This window comes from Mauremys reevesii, linkage group 3 (assembly GCF_016161935.1).
Source record: "Mauremys reevesii isolate NIE-2019 linkage group 3, ASM1616193v1, whole genome shotgun sequence".
In the NCBI taxonomy this organism is placed as follows: domain Eukaryota; kingdom Metazoa; phylum Chordata; order Testudines; family Geoemydidae; genus Mauremys; species Mauremys reevesii.
Window position 1 is genome coordinate 35,679,896 of NC_052625.1, and position 21,716 is coordinate 35,701,611.

General features: G+C 44.2%; 1 long non-coding RNA gene across 1 annotated transcript in view; it reads right to left on the reverse strand.

Annotated features, from left to right (window-relative positions):
* Window positions 1–6,008, reverse strand: part of LOC120401793 — a 39,616-nt gene extending 33,608 nt beyond the window's left edge. The window contains exon 1 of the long non-coding RNA XR_005596738.1: window positions 5,692–6,008. This is a non-coding gene — a long non-coding RNA (uncharacterized LOC120401793). The remainder of the gene's footprint in view (window positions 1–5,691) is intronic.
* Window positions 6,009–21,716: the final 15,708 nt, after the last annotated feature.

The window sequence follows — 21,716 nt, forward strand, 5'->3', positions numbered from 1 at the left end:
CATTGGGGTTATATGAAGTTCTACAGGCCTTCGGTATTGCTCCAGAACAGCTTGTCCCTCAGGGATCTCATGGAACGCCATTTGCTGTGGAGCAAGCAGGGGGTAGTTGCCCCGCAAAAACCTATTTGCCACCCAGGCTTCTCTTGATCGATATACTCCACTTTTTGCCCCTACAGACTTTGCAGGACATAATTGAATTACGTATAATGTTTTACATATTGACACAGCTTTTCCTCCACCCCAAACTTTTCTGAAATAATGTCTCTGCCTACATTGGGGAAAATCCCTAACTGTTTAAGCCAGCTACATAGCCCCTTGCACCTCAAGATCCATGCGTCAGGAGCGTGGAAGGGCTCAAGGTTGAGCCCCACATGCTGACATTTAGAAGAAGCTTTTAACCAATGTTTCAGTTGGAAAAATTGAAAGAGTCAATTTTGTTTCAATATCAAATCTGGCCAAATATAAATATCTATATCTATATCTCACAAAAAGGGGGGAAATATCCAAAACAGCCAAATTAAACTAAGAAACTCAAAAAAATTATTCAACCAATATGTTTTGTTCAACTTGAAACAAATACAACAAAATTGAAAATTTGACCAAAACATTTTGAGTTGAATTTGAGATTTTCATTAGACTCAAACCAGATTTTTGGGGGGGAAATTTATCTATTTGCACCCTGGAACCAAAAAAATCCATTTTTATTTGCTCAGCTCTAGTTGTGACTGTCCATGCATGTTGAATGGTAAAAGAAAGAGAGGAGGCATCCTACACCTGCATTTACGTGGGCATGCACGCAAGCTAGTCCTTATCAAGAAAGGTAAAGCAAAAGCAGATAGAGTGATGCCGGTTTTAAATTTGGGAGTGTGTAAGATAATAGGTATGGCTCTTGAGACCTGGCTGCTTGCCACTGCAGTTGCAAACTTTGGTCACTCCTAGATTATGTGCAGTTACATTAGCTAGGATAAACATAAGAGCAATCAATCCTCATGCTTCAGAGCATAAACTGCTCACTAGCTGATATAGGTATAAGAATCCATTTTGAAAAGCATTTTAAAGTGCCCTTCTCATGGGAATGACTAGCAATAACTGTTTTTTATAGTTAATCATATCAATAGGTAGACTCACTGCAAGCACACCCCCTCGTGGCTGGACATGTGTAGCAGGTTTTCCTCTAACACCCCTGGTGACAGTTGCTTGGGTCCCATAGTGGTCTGCCTCTTCTTGTGACTTGGCCCTCTGTCCAGGCCACTGCAAAGTCTTTCCCTTTCCAGGGTATCAACATCCCAAACAGATAGTGTCCCACGTGACATTGGTCATAAATGTGACAAAATCCACCATCCCTGCATGCCTCCTTTTCCATCCCATACTTCAGTCAGTAGTGGCTCCAGGGCTTCTCCTTGGAGCTTTTAACCAAAATTCAGAAGCAAAAACACAAGCACAACAAAAGCAACTTCTGCCCCTCCAGCTTAATTTTTAATACATCCTGGGTCTTCCCCCAGCTCTCCATTGTTTGGTAGAACGCTGACGTTCAAGGTTTACATCCCCGGAGCCTCACTTCTAATCTGGATCCACCACTCCCTTGTACCCTCAAGGCTGTCTGCCTGGCAGTTGGCCCTCTCCCAAAAATCTCCTTCACCCTCTCTCATCAGAGCCTGTAAACTCCCTCCTGAAACTCCTCTTCAGTTGAGCACCTTCCTGAGTTTCTTCCCTGGAGAACCAGGTTCTACTCTTTTACCATGGCTCACTGCCAGAATATGCCACACCCTGGTGACTCCTCTGTTCTTCTCTGGGTTCCACTGTCTACTCCTCAAAGAGAGAAACTAAAAGTTCTTCTCTCCCTACAACTCTTTTTCTTGTATTTTACGACACAGCAGACTCACATTCTGAGTCCATAATTGCCAAGTGCTGAATTTCAGTCTTGCTCTTTTCCCAGTATTTTTGAAAAAATTGTAACTTGCTTTTTAATGGTGCTGCATTATCCTGGTATTCTTAACAGGTATTTTAGTGTTATCATCACTTTTAGGTGCCTGAATTTGTCATACAAAATCCCCCTGGCAATATTACACTCCTAGAGGGAGTGACTAACTGTTTCTTTGGCCTTGCATGTCTCACACCGCCCATCTTCATGTTTATTAATTATGGACAAGTTACTGTTTAAGCCACAGTGTCTGGTCAGTATTTGGAGAAGAGCTAATGCACTCTTTCTCTCAGGTTCTTGTAGTATGTCAGCATTTTCCATTCTAGGGCAGTGTAAGCGGGTGCAGACTCACCCAGCGCTGCCTCCTGCTGATTGTCTGTGGGAATTAGCTCACCAGCCCTCTGGAGCACCCTCTGTCAGCTGGTGATCCACTACCACTGGGCCCCCATGTCTCTCCCAGACCCCAGTACCCCTTTCTCTGGGTTGCTGCCCCCTGGCAAGTTCAGGGTCTCACCACCTCAGGGAACCCCCACCCACTAACCCCACCTCACCTCAGTCTGGGCTACTGCCAGTCACCATCTAGCCCCACTCCCTGGGGGCAGACTGCAGTATAAGCCACTCATCACAGGCAAGGGGGTTCAGACCTGCTGCCTTCCTCTACCACCCAGTACCCTTTTAGGCCTTAAACCAGGCATTGCAGCCTGGGGAGTTACCAGCCAGGAGCTCCCCTGGCTTTCCCAAGCCTTGCTTCACTCCAAGTACCCTTTCTGCTAGACAGCCAGGCCCTGCTCCCTCTCAGACCAGAGAGAGCCTTCTGAATGCTTGGCTTCCCTGACCTTTATAGGGCCAGCTGGGTCTGTTTGGGGCATGTCCTACAGCTGAGGCTGCCTCCCAATCAGCCCAGCTTTTCTCTCAGCCCCAACCCTCTGCCAGGGCTGTTTTTAAGCCCTTCCAGGGAGGAACGGGGGACCACCCCACTACACACATACTTCATTAAAAATCTTTCCCTCCATGTTTCTTTTGTCTATACTTCCTGCCACCCCCTTTCTTAGTTAATTTTTAATTAGGTTTTTAAACTTCTGTTTACATAGAAGGATCTCTATGCCAATTTTTAACAGCATTTTTGCTACTTTGTCTGCCACCTCATTTCTTACTATCCCAACATGCACTGGGATCAATGTTATTTCAATGATTATTGCCATCTGTGACAATTCTGTTAGTAAGAAGATTTCATTAATTATGTCACTTCTGCTATCTGAATTCCCATTTCCAATCCCCACTAGTCCTGACAGTGATTCTGAAAAGATGATAACGGAGGTAAGTCACATATCCAGGATCCAATATAATGCCAACATTACGCCTGCCAGTTCAGGCCTTATAAAAAACTTACAAAATTTGATAGCCTCATGGATTTTTTTTATTCCAAGCATTGGGATGGAGAATGCTGTCCTCATCCTCCCAGTTCTCTCATCTTTAGACCCATATGTAGATATTTGGCAATGTTTGCCTCCATTTATTACATATACATTTAGCTCTCCTTTTCTCCTCCCCCCCGCCCTTTTAATTTCATTATATAGTTCCACATTTATATCAGGGTAATCCCCTTCTAACCTGTGCTTCCTTTCTATATAGTCACCACCCAACTCCTTCCCCTTCATCTTTAATTAAGCCTGGTGTCCCTCCAGGTGCAGCCAGGTAGGTTAATTGGCCTCGTGTTCACATTAATCCTTTCAGGGCCATCAGTGTATGTGTGTATATAAATCATGCAGCATATATATTGTTGTGGTAGGTGCCACAAGGTAATCTGTTATACACAGTCTTCTAAGTTGTTTTTCTTAGCAAGCAAATATTCAGTCTTAGGAAGACATGCTGTAATATGCAAGGGTTGTGTGTAGAGAAAGTGACCTTGGAGACAGAGCCATGCATGCAATGCTTAATTTGGACCGGGGCTCACCAGGGCTGAGCTCTGGCACCTCTAGGCTTGGCAGTTCATAGCCCCAGCCCCTCTGGGCTTGCCACATCAGTTATGAAAGCAAAAAAAATTGCTTGAGCCCTGGCACCCCTTTCATTACAAATTAAGCACTGTGTGCAAGCAGCAGGAGACTTTGTTCTTTGATTGGAGTCAATTCTTGAAACAGAGTTACTTTCTGGAAACTGGGTGTTGGCTTTTGGCTGAAATTCTTGAGGGATAGAATTGCCCTGCATGCTTTTTGACCTCTTCTGTGCCAGGGCTGGTGTTTATATGTCAATAAAAAGGTGATGATGTTTTCATAGCAGGACACTGGTGTCAAAACAATAGGCAACAATTTAATACAAAGCTCATTGGATGCATCTCTATCAGGAATATGTTTACCTATCTGTCACCAGTGATGCACCTGCCACCAGACTGCCAGGGATACGTAAGAATTGGTGTAAAAGAGGGCTCTGGATTTTTTTGCCACCTTGGCATGGACTGCTCTAGACAAGACTGTCTAGTGTAGAGGAGTTCAGGAAAAAGAGGCATGTCATCAGGATTTATATAGCCAGAGGGCAAAAAAGGGGATGTAGAGGAAAACCAGCTATCAGGAGGGGAAAGAAGAAATCCTGGAGGCCTTAGAAATCATCACATAAAACCATCCTCAAGCAGCATGTGCCAGAGAATACAAAATAAGTTCTCCCTTCTGTGTAGCGCCTTGTCTTTTTATTTTTTGCAATTAACTTTAAAAATATTTTCTGTATAGCAGCTTATGGGGACACTGCCATGGGAGTTATTACCCCAATTACTATAGACAATTCACACAACCCACAGTCTAGTGCTTTGTCTGAGTGCTCTTTGCTGCCAAACTTCTTTTTCCCAGCCAGATTTTTTAACTTGTTTAGTTCCAAATTCTCCATCTTCTTTCCTAGAGTGGAAAACATCTCTGCTTGCTGCTATAGCCTCCATCTGGATTCCCCTAGACACAGCAGAAGTTGGGGAGTCACCAGTGATTGTGGCTCCTGATTCCTAGGGACAGCTGGGGGCTGGTTCAGCCTCTGGTGTACTGTTGAGCAACCCCCAATAGTGCTCAAAACTATACCCAGGCCACAGTAACCCCTAGCTGTCTGTCTGCCAGTTGCCCTCCATCCATGGCCATGGCCTGCTCCCACCTTACCCCATCTACTGGGAGCTAACATTGGTCTGGTTATAGCAACTCTATGCCACCTGGGGATTATCCCCTATTTCCAGGGGCATCCTTTGCTATGGGGTCAGCAGGGCAGTTGCACCTCCCAGACTTTGGTTTGCTACCCCCCAGACTTTTCATAGGTCTATGCTCAACTTCTCTCACACTCCAGCTTTGCAGGATATCACATGTAATGCTCTATATGCGGATGCAGCTTTGCTCCCCACAGAACTTTTTCTGAAATGACACCCCTACATACATTGGGGGAGTCCCCAACTGGTTAAAGCAGCTACATGGCTTCTTTGTGCCACCAGATTGGTGCTTCAGGAGCATAGCAAGACTCAGCATTGAGCTCTGTATGTTTGACATTTTGGAGAGCTGCTGTTCTTCCAGGAGAGGAAGACTGTCAATTTTTGCCTTAAAAATCCTGTTTGAATGCCTCCTCTCAACCTCCCACCCAAATCCACATGCCCATGAGAATACAAAAGCCTTGATGGTTAGTTCCAGAATTTGGAGACAGAAGCTTTGATATAGAATAAATCCTATTCTGCAGCAGGATCGTTAAACTTAGGCAATTCAGTGTTACTACAACATATTCCATTGCAAGTGTGTGCTTTTAAAATAACTTACTTTGCTCTTCTTTGCTCTTCCTCCACCATGTTTACTTTGTCAGCAGCTATGGCTTCTAGAGTTCATATGAAGTCCTCCCTCCTTATTCTCTTCTGCCCACAGGAACTCAATCCTTATTTGCCACTTGCCCTTGTATAATATTGTAAGAGAAACGTTGTCAACTTTTGCAAAAGTGGATGGGTATTTTTGGAACTCCAGCTACTGAAATTACATAAAAATCTTATTGTTCCTTTAAAAGAAAAGTTATTTCCCCTTATGATTAGTAACAAGGTATCCTGCCCCTTTCAGAGCCAGAGGCTTGAAGCTGGCCAGCCCCATCCAATTAGCCCCACTTGCCTCACCTGGGATGAGGTGTGGGGTTTAATTAGTAAAATCAGCTGGGTACAGAGCAGCAGGAAGCTATAAGTGGGGACTGTTCAGGAAGAAAAACAGACTACTGGGAAGGAATAGGTTTCAATAGGCACTGTGGAGTGCCCAGGGAAGGCGTGGGAGATACCAGTAGGAAAGACTGGCAGTTTGGACTTGGTGAAGATTTGAGAGCTTAATGTAGGCTTTGAATGTGTTGTTTTAATAAATACAGCCCCATGGAGGGATGTAGCTGAACCAGAGAAGAGTTTGTTTTAAGGGCCTTGAGCTGAAGGAGAGGGAAAAGGGGGGCAGACTGTCTCCTCAACACGTCCCATGGCCTAAAGATACTCTGCAGGTTTTCTCTGCTTTTTGCTTGACAAGTGGTGCATGGACCCTCACATATTGCTAAGTCTCAACTCTAGCTGGCTCCCAATACACACTCTATACCGCACAGCCCAGAACATATACTTAGTTGAAAGAAAATAACTAATTTCCTGGATTCTTTGCGCATATTGTGTATCTCCGAGTTTCACAAAGCTAAGGTAGAAGTTATTCCAAAAATGAAGGTGCTAAAAATATCCAGGCTTAGGAATGAAATAACAAACACATATGTCAGTTTCTCCTTCTAGGTATATAAATCTTGTCTTGAAGAGCTGTAGTCAAGAAATTTGAGTAAGACTCCCCTTAGTAACCACACTGCAAATATAAAAGTACTAATGATTTCTTTAGGCAATAATGATTCACTATGTCAAACAGCAAATGCATAGGCGCCTGACTAATAATCACAGAAGGACATGGAATAACAAATGTTCACTAACTTACAAAAAACATCCAACAAAACTTGCTTAGACGCCTCTGCCTTTTCTAAATTAAAATATGCAGCATGCCATTTCTGGAAAATGTACACAATATTTATAGCATTTAGTCATAATTAAAAACAGAATGGCAGATTCTGGCTGCTTTTGCATGCATGTGTAAAGGAGGGAGAAGGAATCATTTCTCTGCTTGCACATCTGCAGGGGAGGAGCTAAAATCTTGATGACATAGAATCATAGGCAGGAAGGGACCTTGAGAGGTCATCTAATCCAGTCCCCTGTACTCATGGCAGGACTAAGTATTATCTACACCATCCCTGACAGGTGTTTGTCTAACTTTCTCTTTAAAATCTCCAATGATGATTTATTATTATATTATTTATAATTATTATAATAATTATAAATTCCACAATCTCCCTAGGCAATTTATTCCAGTGCTTAACCACCATGACAGTCAGGAAGTTTTTCCTAATGTCCAACCTAAACCGCTCTTGCTGCAATTTAAGCCCATTGCTTCTTGTCCTATCTGCAGAGGTTAAGAAGAACAATTTTCCTCCCTCCTCCTTGTAACAACCTTTTATGTACTTGAAAAATTTTATCATGTCCCCTCTTGGTCTTCTCTTCTCCAGACTAAACAAATCCAATTTTTTCAATCTTCCCTCATAAGTCATGTTTTCTAGACCTTTAATCATTTTGTTGCTCTTCTCTGGACTTTCTCCAGTTTGTCCACAACTTTCCTGAAATGTGGCGCCCATAACTGGACACAAAACTCCAATTGATTTCTAATTAGCATGGAGTAAAGCGGAAGGATTACTCCTGGTGTCTTGCTTACAACACTCCCGCTAATACATCCCAGAATAATGTTTGCTTTTTTTGCAACAGAGTTACACTGTTGACTCATATCTAGCTTGTGATCCACTATGACCCCCAGATTCATTTCTGCAGTACTCTTTCGTAGGCAGTCATTTCCCATTTTGTACGTGTGCAACTGATTGGTCCTTCCTAAATGGAGTACTTTGCATTTGTCCTTTTTTAATTTCATCCTATTTACTTCCGACCATTTCTTCAGTTTGTCCAGATCATTTTGAATTTTAATCCTATCCTCCAGAGCACTTGCAACCCCTCCCAGCTTGGTATCATCCACAAAGTTTATAAGTGTACTCTCTATGCCATTATCTAAATCATTAATGAAGATATTAAACAGAGCCGGACCCAGAATTGAGCCCTGCAAGAAGCCACTCAATATGCCCTTCCAGCTCAACTGTGAACCACTGATAACTACTCTCTGGGAATGTTTTTCCAACCAGTTATGCACCCACCTTATAGTAGCTCCATCTAGGTTGTATTTTCCTAGTTTGTTTATGACATCATGTGAGACAGTATCAAAAGCATTACTAAAGTCAAGATATACCACATCTACTGTTTCCCCCCATCCACAAAGCTTGTTACCCTGTCAAAGAAAGCTATTAGGTTGGTTTGACACAATTTGTTCTGGACAAATCCATGCTGACTGTTACTTATCATCTTCTTATCTTCTAAGTGTTTGAAAATTGATTGCTTAATTATTTGCTCTATTATCTTTCCAGGTACTGAAATGAAGCTGACTGGGCAGTAATTCCCCAGGTTGTCCTGATTTCCCTTTTTATAGATGGCACTATATTTGCCTTTTTCCATCAGCAAGCACCTTTCACACTGGTTCCGCCAGCCTGGCTTTCTGAGAGTGGGAAATGCAGGCCAAAGTCTCTGCAAATCCAGACCAGGATCTGGGTAGAGGCATCCATGGTCAGGTTCTCTATCTGGATCCAGATGCAGGTGGAGGAGACAGGAGCAGTACTGGCACTGTCAATGTGGTCCTTCCTAACTATAATGCTTATATTACGACTTCCTCTTACAAACTCCCAGACAGACAGTCCCAATGGACGCTGTAACTTTAAATAACCTGAAAGAGAAAGAAAAACACAAACAGCCAAACAAACTTATTCACCCCAAGATTAGTACCTGCACCTCGTTCATTCAGCAGGGGGATCGACTTCGCCTCATCTCAAACTCCCCCTGTTTGTGTTCCCCTGTCCAAATTCATCCAGCTCTAGTTTGAATGTAGTTGTTACGTGTGCCTAGAGATTGAGATATATATTATATAAATTGAAATAAATAAGTAAATAGTCAGAAATACACGGGGAGTGAGAGAAAAAGAGAGATTGATTTTATCTTCCTGGTAACTGTTATCTTCTGAATAAATCTTACTCCCAGCACTGTCTGCCTGCTAACTTCTGTTTGTCCGTCTATTAATTTAGAATGCTTCCATAAACATAGTCAATGTAGCTAAGCACCATAACAGACACGCCTTAAAAATGTTGATTGAGGATCATCGGGAGACATCTATATTTAAAAGGAGCTCTTGGAAATGGAGCTTAGGGGAAAATGATAAATATTTAAGATATTTCTGAGCAAAGATATATCAGTATATTGGGATAAAGGATTAGGTACTGCTCAAATGCTAAAAGAGACTTTAAAAGCCAAACCACACAATCAGCATTTTGGATTCTCTACAGGTGATGTGACTAATACTTTGTCTTCACTGACACAAAGGGAGTCGGGTGGGTTAGGGTGACCCGACAGCAAGTGTGAAAAATCGGGACAGGGGGTGGAGGGTATTAGTAGCCCATATAAAAAAAGCCCCAAATATCGGGACTGTCCCTATAAAATTGGGACATCTGGTCACCCTAGGGGAGTTTAACAGCAAACTAATGAGCAATAGTTATCTCACTGCTAAATCCTAGTGCAGACAAGGCACCTGTAGTGTTTACCATGAAGTAACTAAGCAAGGTCAACTCTGTATCCCCCCTCCACCAGTGGTTTACGTCACCAACTGCAGTGTCTTGTTTCAGCTAGGATTTTACTGTGAGCTAGCTAATGCATCTACCTTAGTTCTCTCGCAGTAAAAAATCCCATCTTTTGAGCAGTGAAGACAAATCCTGAGATACTCTGAGCTAGCAAAGAGAGAAAGTTTTAGGCTGTGAAAGAGGAAGGACCTTTTTCTTCCACGTCCAGGGACCGATATGATTTCGGAATTCAATAACCCAGCTTAGTGTCAGCCCAGCGGTGCTTTTCATTGTGTTCAGGGCTGGCTCCAGGCACCAGCTTATCAAGCAGGTGCGTGGGGCAACAACTCCAGAGCGGGGCGGCACTTTCAGGTATTCGGTGGCAATTCGGCGGAGGGTCCCTCACTCCCGCTCGGAGCGAAGGACCTCCCGCTGAATTGCCGCAGATCACGATCGTGGCTTTTTTTTTTTTTTTTTTGGCTGCTTGGGGCGGCAAAACCCCTGGAGCCGGCCCTGATTGTGTTCACACAGATGTCTTTATTTTTAACTCTTTCATGTCATCATTCACCACTCTAATTCTGCACAATTCCCAATACGATGTTCTTCCCTATAAACCAAACAAAATGGGCTGATGGGGAATGAAGTACTCTGTCCTCTAAAAAGAGATGAGAAAAGGTAGGTATTTGCCTGTGTTTATGGTCCGGACAAGGAGATAGTTGTGATCTTCCTCTGAAAATAATGCCACAGAAAGGTTTGCAAAGCAAACCAAGCAACCAGATGAAGTATATCTAATATTTAGGCCTGGTCTACACTAGGCGTTTAAATCGGTTTTACGAGCGTAAAACCGATTTAACGCCACAACCGTCCACACTAGGAGACACCTTATATCGATTTTAATGGCTCTTTAAATCGGTTTCTGTACTCCTGCCCGACGAGAGGAGTAGCGCTAATATCGGTATTAACATATCGGAATAGGGTTAGTGTGGCCGCAATCGACGGTATTGGCCTCCGGGAGCTATCCCACAGTGCACCACTGACCGCTCTGGACAGCATTCTCAACTCGGATGCACTGGCCAGGTAGACAGGAAAAGCCCCGCGAACTTTTGAAATTCATTTCCTGCTTCGACAGCGTGGAGAGCTCATCATCACAGGTGACCACGCACAGCTCATCAGCACAGTTAACAATGCAGTCTCCTGAGAATCGAAAAAGAGCCCCAGCATGGACCGCTCGGGAGGTACTGGATCTGATCGCTATATGGGGAGAGGATTCAGTGCTAACAGAACTGCGTTCCAAAAGACGAAATGAAAAAGTATTTGAAAGAATTTCTAAGGCTATGACTGCTAAAGGCCACAGCAGGGACTCCGTGCAGTGCAGAGTGAAAGTTAAGGAGCTCAGACAAGCCTACCAGAAAACCAAAGAAGCAAATGGAAGGTCCGGGGCAGGTCGAAAAACATGCCGCTTCTATGATGAGCTGCATGCAATTTTAGGGGGCTGCGCCACAAGTACCCCACCCCTGACTGTGGATTCCGAGGTGGGGGTTGTAATCTCTGCCATGTCTGAGGATTATGCAGGCGGGAAGATGAAGAGGAAGAAGAAGAGGAAGACCTCGCAGAGAGCACACAGCACTCCGTGACCCCCAGCAGCCAGGAGCTTTTTATCACCCTGACGGAATTACCCTGCTCCCAGCCCTCACAAGCAACTATTTCAGAGAATGACGCCCTGGAAGGGAACTCTGGTGAGTGTACCTTTGCAAATAGCAAACAGTGTTTTTTAAGCAAGCCTTTTTTAATGATTGATTTGCCCTGAGGACTTGGGATGCATTCACAGACAGTATAGTTACTTAGAAAAGTTTGTTAACATGTCCGGGGATTGAGAGGAAATCCTCCAGGGACATCTCGATGAAGCGCTCCTGTAGGTACTCCAGAAGCCTTTGCAGAAGGTTTCTGGGCAAGGCATCCTTGTTCCGCCCACCATGGTAGGACACTTTACCATGCCATGCATGTAGCAAGTAATCAGGTATCATTGCGTGGCAAAGCATCACAGCGTATGGTCCCGGGGACTGCTGGCATTCAAGAAGCATCCGCTCTTTATCTTGTTCTGTTATCCTCAGCAAAGTGATATCGTTCAGGATAACCTGGTTAAAAATCAGGAATTTAAGTAAGGGGGGTGGCCATTTTTCTACTGGGTTCGTGGAATGCAGCAGCTTAAAAAAAACACTTTCCTGCACGTAGCGAGCGGGGAGGGGTGAAATGCCGATGATCTTTTCTGTTTGGTCACCGGCGAGGCGATCTTCCCCAAGCTACCGGACAAGCAGTGGGTGGGGGGGAGGGGGAAGGTTGTTGATTAGCAGGGAGCTAGCGTGGTATTAGCCATGCGTTGGGGGGGAGGGGTAAATCACTGAGACAGTGGCTTACCATGGCCGCATGCAAGCTGAATCCTGATGCCTGGACCTGTGTCTGTGAGATCTGTAACCCCAGAGATGCAAGCAGTCACTATTAAGATGAAAAATGCGACCTTGTAGGGAAATCACATGTGCTATGTAAGGTGAATAGTGCTTTTCACTGTGAAAGAGTATAACCATTGTTCTGTAAAATGTATCTTTCTAAATATTTATCTCCCTCATGCAGCTGCAAATTTTTCAAGCGTCCCTCCTCCTTCCCAAAGGCTAGCACAGATAAGGCGGAGGAAAAAGAAGACGCGAGATGAGATGTTCTCGGATATTATGGAAGTTACACGCAATGAAAGAGCTCATCTGAATGAGTGGAAGGACGTGGTTTCAAATTACAGGAAAGAGGCCAGTGAACGTGAGGACAGGAGGGATGAACGTGAGGACAGGAGGGACAACCGAGATGAGAGGTGGCGGCAGGAAGACCGGCAGGAAAATCAGCGGTGGCGGCAGGAAGATCAGCGGTGGCGGGATGCAACTCTGGGGCTGCTGCGTGATCAAACTGACATGCTCCGGCGTCTTGTGGAGCTTCAGGAACGGCAGCAGGATCACAGAGTGCCGCTGCAGCCCCTGTATAACCACCCTCCCCCCTCACCATGTTCCTTAGCCTCCTCACCCAGACGTGTAAGAACGCGTGGGGGGAGGCTCCGTGCACCCGCCCACTCCACCCCCGTGGACAGCCCAACCAGAAGGATGCCGTTACTCTGAATTTTTTTTTAATGGCCTTCTCCATCCCTCCTTTCCTCCTCCCAAAGCACACCCTTACTTCTCTCCCTCTTTTTATAATGAAAAAATAAAGAATTCATGCTTTTTAAATGAGAGTGACTTTATTTGCATAAGTAAGCTGTACTCGAAGGGGGAGGGGGAGTTGCTTACAGGGACTGAGTCAATCAAGGGGGTTGGGTGTTCATCAACAAACACAGCAGTCACACTGTACCCTGGCCATTGATGAAGCTCGTTTTCAAAGCTTCTCTGATGCGCACCGCTTCCTGGTGTGCTCTTCTAATCTCCCTGGTGTCTGGCTGCACGTAATCAGCGGCCAGGTGATTTGCCTCAGCCTCCCACCCCGCCATAAAGGTCTCCCCCTTACTCTCACAGAGATTGTGGAGAATACAGCAAGCAGCAATAACATAGGGGACATTGGTTTGGCTGAGGTCTGAGCGAGTCAGTAATGTGCGCCAGCGAGCCTTTAAACGGCCAAATGCACATTCCACCACCATTCTGCACTTGCTCAGCCTGTAATTGAACAGATCCTGACCACTGTCCAGGCTGCCTGTGTATGGCTTCATGAGCCATGGCATCAAGGGGTAGGCTGGGTCCCCCAGGATAACGACAGGCATTTCAACATCCCCAACTGTTATTTTCTGGTCTGGGAAGTAAGTCCCTTGCTGCAGCCGTTTAAACAGAGTAGTGCTTCTGAATACGCGGCGTCATGAACCCTCCCTGGCCATCCCGCGTGGATGTTTGTGAAACGTCCTTGTGATCCACCAGTGCTTGCAGCACCATTGAAAAGTACCCCTTCCGGTTTACGTACTGGGTGCCCTGGTGCTGCGGTGCCAAGATAGGGATATGGGTTCCATCTATCGCCCCACAGTTAGGGAATCCCATTGCAGCAAAGCCATCCACTATGGCCTGCACGCGTTTCCCAGAGTCACAACCTTCGTAGCAGCAGCTTAGTGATTGCTTTGGCTACTTGCATCACAGCAGCCCCACAGTAGATTTTCCAACTCCAAATTGATTCCCGACTGACCGGTAGCTGTCTGGCGTTGCAAGCTTCCACAGGGCTATCGCCACTCGCTTCTCTACTGTGAGGGCTGCTCTCATCTTGGTATTATGGCGTTTCAGGGCAGGGGCAAGCAAGTCACAAAGTTCCATGAAAGTGCCCTTACGCATGCGAAAGTTTCGCAGCCACTGGGAATCGTCGCACACCTGCAACACAATGCGGTCCCACCAGTCAGTGCTTGTTTCCCGGGCCCAAAATCGGCGTTCAATGGATAGAATCTGCCCCATTACCATCAGGATCTCCAAAGCGCCGGGGCCCGCGGTTTGAGATAATTCTGTGTCCACGTCCTCATCACTGTCATCGCCGCGCTGCCGTATCCGCCTCTTACTCGCCTCGGTTCGAAGGTCCTGGTTCAGCATATACTGCACGAGAGTGCGCGAGGTGTTTAAAACATCCACGATTGCGGTATGGAGCTGAGCAGGGTCCATGCTTGCTGTGCTATGGCGTCTGCACGGTTCACCAAGCAAAAAGGGCGCGAAACGGTTGTCTGCCGCTGTCAGGGAGGGAGGGAGGGGTGAGGCTGTACCCAGAACCACCCGCGAAAATGATTTTTGCCCCATCAGGCACTGGGATCTCAACCCAGAAATGCCAAGGGGCGGGGGAGGCTGCGGGAACTATGGGATAGCTACGGAGTAGCTACCCACAGTGCAACGCTCCAGAAATCGACGCTAGCCTCGGACCGTGGACGCACACCACCGATTTAATGTGTTTAGTGTGGCCACGCACACTCGATTTTATAAAATCTGTTTTACAAAACCGGTTTATGCAAATTCGGAATAGTCCCGTAGTGTAGACGTACCCTTATTCATTCATTTAGAACTAGATTGTGATTTGGACTATGCACCCAGGAGGGGAAGTAAGAGGAAATAAGAACTCCCTTAAGCAGGCTATTCAGACCTGAGGTTTGAACATGAAGAGGTAAGTTGGGCTAGTTAGTCCAGTGATTACTGTTGCAGTTGGGAGTAGAGGTAGGGGCTAACAGTTAGGAGAGGAGGTGGCCTATGGGGGAAACTCTCTCCTATGTGTATTTTATTCTGGGGTGTTGCGTTTGTGATGGATTTTCCATACAGATAAAAGACTAAGGAGAAGTTAAGAGAAAGGAATAAAATGAGACAAATTAGCAGATGTATGTTAAAATCTTTTATTTTCCTGCTATTTTTCTTCTTTTCCCCTATTCCTCAGTGTTTGAAATGTGAGTTTCAACCACCATCTGTGTTTCTCTTGAACTATGCCGTCAGCTGTCAAGCTATTCTGACCGCACTAACCTGACAGATTCAGGATGGGAAAATCTGCAAAACGCCAGCACTGGTTTTAAAGAGTGAAAATTAAAAGAAGTACCATTAAATCAAACATGGTTGCAATATTTCTTCCACTAGTTATCTCTTCAGCAGGCAAGCAAACACGTCTGGAGAGATTGTGAAATTTCTGTCGAGGGTTATAAAAAACAATAATAATCAGACAGACAAATATAACTAGATTTTTTGAACTCAGTTCATATTTTGAAGGTTGACTGGAGTTTTGTCATTGACTTTGAATTTCACCCTTATTGTTTTTAAGTGAAAAGTGAGGGCCTGATCCAAAACCCATTGTAGTCAACAGAAAGACTCATGCTGAGTTCAGTGGCTTAGCCCATTATGTGGCAAATTAACAAAAAAGGGCAGGGACATGGCCATATCATCCTATCGAAAAGCTAAATATAAATAGAAATGATAAGAATTGGAGACCTCCCTCTTTCTAATGGCAGGTTGTGTCCGAGACTATTACAGAGTTGGCAACAGCATAGACTAAGATAGGATAATCACCAGGGTCACTGGAAATCTGCAAGTTTTGCCAAATCCTGCAGATCTTTTATTTCAAACTCGGTGGGGTGTTTTGTTTTGTTTGTTTGTTTATAATTTAGAGGTTATTTTCCTCTAAAGAAATTCTCAATCTGTACATGTGAAAACCCAGAAATAATCTATGTCTTGATACTGCTCCTAGTGGAAGTTTTGCACATAGTTTCAATGGGATAAGGACTAGGTATTTCCCATAGCAGCCAAAGTACAAGAATCATGAATGGAATATGCCAGGCAATCCTTGGCTGGCCATATTCCTTGCTGAAGCAGCCAAAGCAGGCAACTAATCCAAAGAGGAAGGATGGTCCAGTGGTGAGGGCAATACGGCTCAATTCTCTGATTTGCCATAGACTTCCTGTGTGAACAGGGCAAGTCACTCAGCCTCAGTTTGCCATCTGTTGAAGGGGAATAATAGCCCTTCCTGACCTCACAGGAGTGTTGTGAGGATAAATACATTAGAAGATTGTGAAGTGCTTTGAGATCTACTGATGACAAGCACTACGTCAGAGTTAGTTATTACTAATTCTTAGATGCCTTGAGTCTTCCATATGTGATCCTTGCACACTGGCCTGAATGAGTCAGTTAGTGAATTCTTTATATCTTTACTGATTTAAAAAAAAAATAGTCCAAAAAGGGTTGCAGACTCAGGCTCTCAGGTGGAGAGAGCAATATCAAGTTAGGTCAATCTGAGGGTACATTTCTTTTTATTATACACACGTCTTTCCTTTGAAGAGATGCATTATTAACAGTAGTTCACTCTGAACAAGTACCAGATTACATTAGAGTGCTACATTCTGTGTCTCTCATCGTACAGTCCTTCCTCACACAGTATGTCATTGACTTCACTGGGAGTCATCCTTGCAAGATCCTGCCGCTGGAGTGGTGTACATATCAGTTACAACCAATTCTGCCTCATATGGCAAGGCTAGTGTGGCACAACTGATAAATAACAGGTGGCTACTGGAAAGGAATGCAGGCACATAACAAAGGCCATAAGAGGCTGAAACAGTGGGATTTTGCCTGCAGCTGTCCACAATAAATATGCATAAGTTCATTTTTTGCTCAGTTATGGATTGATCCACCTGTTTTCCTGGGAGTGCCAGACGTTTCATATTCTAAGTATTACAGAGCCGATCCAATGCCCATTGAAGTCAATGGAAAAATTCCGAATGACTTCAGTGGATCTTGGATCAGGCCATCTATTTCCATTATAATGTTTGCATTAAGGTTTTCCTGTTTTGTCATCCACCAGTCTAGAGCTTTGAAGAAATGCCTTCATTCTTTATACCAAGGTCGTCTACATTTTTTCATGTTGTTACACCCAGGATTGAGAGAAGGGAGTGGGTTTTTTTTGTTTGATTGGCTGGTTGTTTGTTTGTTAATGGAAACTGGTCTTTTGTTACATTGTTTCATTAAAAATCTTTCTTTAAAAAAATCACACCATAATAACACTTTGTCTGGAACCCATTGGAATTTATAATCCCAGTCAGTATCTAACATTTCCCATTCCTCTGCTGCTCTTATCACTCACTGCTAGCTGTACACAGCCTAATGGTTCCTTTCATCTTCCCACTGCTCTCACTTTACTCCCACTGCTGCCTGCATAAGCACACAGTGCTGGTTATAGAGCTGATGGAGCAGCTAATAGTGCTCCTGCCATTATAACACAGGGTACATTGCAACCTTGCCTTTCCTCTTTCTCTCTATCATCTCTCAACCCTCAGCCACCTTCTGACCTCAGGGTTTTTTAGCTGATTGCCATATTTGGGGTCGGGAAGGAATTTTCCTCCAGGGCAGATTGGCAGAGGCCCTGGGGGTTTTTTGCCTTCCTCTCCAGCGTGGGGCACGGGTCACTTGCTGGAGGATTCTCTGCACTTTGAAGTCTTTAAACCATGATTTGAGGACTTCAGTAGCTCAGACATAAGTTAGGGGTTTGATACAGGAGTGGGTGGGTGAGATTCTGTGGCCTGCGTTGTGCAGGAGGTCAGACTAGACGATCATAATGGTTCCTTTTGACCTTAAAGTCTCTGATTCCATGATTCTATGACCTCCATCTGATTCTCTCTTGCTCTCTTATGATTTTATGGATGGTGTTATGACCAAACATACCCTCCCCCCAGTCCTAGACCCCTGTTTTAGTCAATTGGACTCTGTGTAAGCAGAGGGGTTCCACCTGTGTGGAGCAGCTTGCAGTAGCAGAGCCCCAAAGTGAAAGCTCACCAGGACAGGATCCTATGTTCTGTGAAAGTGCCAACCAAACTTTTAGGGACTGTGGCCAAGATTTTCAAAAATTGATGCCTAAAGTTAGGAGCCTAAGTCCATAATTAGACATGTGACTTTTCAACAATGCTGAACACATGCCAGCTCCCACTGATTTTAGAGACCCATTATTGAAAATCTGTCTATATATATAACTAAATAATCAATTATGGATGCAACCTTATTATTAATCCGGTGTCTGTTCCAAACTTATTTTCTCTCCTCAAACAGAAATAGCTAATTTTTTGAACTTCCTGGCTTCTCAGAATTGCTAAATGGTATGCCCCACTTTAGATCCAAATTTGCAATTGAGCCACAGAAGACTTGTCTTATCTTTCATTTTATTATTGCAGTTATTTGAATTAGAAGTGCTGACTCTTGACACTGAAGTGAGAACAAATGTGGTTTGTATTACAGAGATGAACCCATGCTCATCGCCTGCTTCCCGCACACAACACCAGGAATACAGAATTCAGAACTTGGCAGGTAAGTGAAGGAAGAGCTGATTTTGAAATACTTTGTTGTTACATTTTTTGGTATTTTTTTTAATTTTGTAATTTCTACTCTATGCCTATATTCTATTACTGAACAGATCACAGCAGAAAAATTGGGACAGGGTATGGGGAGTAATAGGCACCTATATAAGAAAAAGCCCCAAATATTGGGACTGTCCCTATAAAATCTGGACCCTAGAAACACAATAATTGACTGAGGTAACAGTGGAAAAGTGAATCTCAAAGCCTATTTTCTAAATTCTATTTGCTTTTTTAAAGTCTAGAATATGAACAGATCTCGATATTTGATGTATATCTACATTTAAAATTAAATTGGTAAATCAGGCTGCACTTGGATGTTATTAACTATTACTCAGCTGTTCATATGGTTTGAAACCTGTACAATGCTATTATGTGTATAATAGTAGCAAATGGAGCCCCACTGTGCTAGACCCTATGGATGGCATAAGACAATCCTTGCACTGAAGAATTTACAGATGAAGTGTGGGAAGGGAAACAGGCACAGAATGGTGACGAGATTTGCTCGAGGTCACACAGTGGTTTGTGGCAGAGACAGAAAGAGAATCCAGGTTTCCTGCCTCCGAGTTCAGAGTCCTGTCCATTAGATCAGTGCTTCTCAAAGTCAGGCCTCTGCTTGTTCAGGAAAAGCCCCTGGAGGTCTGGGCCGGTTTGTTTACTGGCCATGTCCACAGGTTTGGCTGATCACGGCTCCCACTGGCCGCAGTTCGCCGCTTCAGGCCAATGGGGGCTGCGAGAAGCAGTGCGGGCCGAGGGATGGGCTGGCCGCCCTTCCCGCAGCCCCCATTGGCCTGGAGGGGGTAAACTATGGGCTGGGGCATTTCCTCCTCCTAGTGCCCTGCTGCACCCAGAACTGTGTAAGAGAGACACCCCACTCTTGGGGCACTAGGACCCAGGTGATGCTTCCCCGTCCTCTACTGCCTTGGTTTTGCCTTGGGGAAAAACTGCAGACACTCTAGCCACTAGAGGGAGGAGCAACCAAAGCAAGGACCTTTGAACACTGAGAGAACTTTCTACCATTCTGACTGGACTTTCTCCACCCTGTGGTGATTGGGTGTTTGCTCCAGCCTTCTCCCTCCCCCACATCCTCCTCACCTTAGATTCATTCCATGCCTGTCCCTCTTACCCTCATCTGCCCTGCCTGTGCCTCTCACCCCCTTCCTATCTGTTTTCTTTCCATTTAGGTGATCCCCTCCTAAGTAACCCCCACCCCAAAACCCACAAAAATATGGAAGTAATGTGACATTTTCTCCCATCCCGTTGTTTACTCCAGTTGTGCATTGTACCCCCTCCCCAGCCTAGTTTGTCTGTTTAGATTGTAAGCTCCTCGGGCAGGGACCATCTGTGTTTGTACTACTGTGTTTGTACAGTGCCTAGCACAGTGGTATTAATAAGGATATGATTCTGTCTCAGAGGTCACAGATTCTGTGACTTTCTGGGACCTCTGTGATTTCTTCTGGGGCAGGGCTGCAAAGCAGAGGATCCCAGCCTGCCAGAGCAGCAGCCAAGGCTAGGCTAGGCTAGGTTAGCCCCTCTGGGGCTGAAGGAGTGGTGGTCAGCCTCTGCCACAGGAGTAGCAGTGGGACTGGAGCAGTTACAAGCCCTGGCAGTGCTCTGTTTGTCCCTCCCCCCGACCCCAAGGGTATTTTTAGTAAAAGCCGGGGACAGGTTGCAGGCTTCCATGAATTTTTGTTTATTGCCCATGAGCTATCCCTGACTTTTACTAAAAATACCCCTGACAAAATCTTAACCTTAATGATTAATATATACTAGGCGCCTGATTCACAAATGGCAAAGTTGTTAGCATGCAGAACTGTGGGGCTTGGTATGTGCAAATAGTTGTGCTTTCAAAATTGCAGGCTGCTTTTAAAAATTGGGCCCTGAATGTCTTCCAAATCTCTTCCACTGTGGCCAAGAATTTCTAAGGGGTAGCTTTTCCCTTTTGAACTAACATTCAGGAGAGGAGATAAAGTAAGATGCCTAGGGGGAAAAAAGCCCTCCTGAGAGCTGAATAATGATTTTCACTGAACTCGGCTGCAGCTAGTCAGGATGCACTCATTATTACTAACCGCTGAGGAGGCAATCAATAAAAACATATTAAAGGCCAGATCCTTGGCTGGTGAGTATCAGAGTAGCTTCACTGAAGTCAATGGAGCAATGCTGATTTACACCACAAATGGATCTAGCTGTTTGTCTTAACACAGCACTGCTTTATATAGAAAATATCAAAGAAATCCTTTTTGTTTCCTCTCATTAGAAAATATAATAATACACAAAGCAAACGATCAGTTAGCTGTCAGGGCAAGGGTCACAATGTTATGTACAAGCAATTAATAGTTGACATGGCTCTTTATTCAAGATCGCTTTTATTTCTCAAAAGCATCAATGTCTTCTATCAAGGGACTCCAAGCTTATGGGAAAACCATGCTCAAAGAAGGCATTTTACTTTCCCATAAATGGCTTGCTGCAGAACAAAATAGGGAAATATGTGCTGAACTTAATAAAAATATATAAAGGGCCACTTCCTAGCAAGTCTAAACTTTGCCTATTGAGAATAACACATTTAAAAAGCTGGGGAGAGCAGCCATGAAAAGTAAACTGTTCCTGCTAAAATACTGCAAAAAATATATATTTTAAATCTAAGAAAATATACCCAAAAAGAGATTAACTTGGCAAAAGAATTCAGAATGTCGCAGCAAATGATTTTCATTACATACAGCATCTGGAGTCATTCCAGCACAAGCAGACACCAGTATCAGAATACTTTGAGAGTGCCAGTGTGGATTTCATCGTCCCATTTTCACAATGATTTGTAGGGCCCTAACAAATGGGCCCTACAAAACTAAATCCCACTACCAGAAAAAACTAGTTATTAGTCAACCTATGAAGAAATGTTCCTTTTATATCTAGTTAAAATAATGTATTGAAATTGTTACATGCATGCATTTTAAAATTAAGTAGGAGAAAAGGGTGAATTTGTACAATTTTTATACATTTAAGGAGTTCTTTTTTAGTTGTTTTAAAGATTTTTTAAATATATTTAATAGGAAGAAATTTAGTCAATGATCTCAAAAGTAAGTGCTCCTGTTTCAGAGTTGTGATAGTGTTCTTCTGTAAAGCTTTGTTTCTTGAGACACCACTGAAAGATTTCTCATACATAGGACTGGCTGGAGTAAATAATTT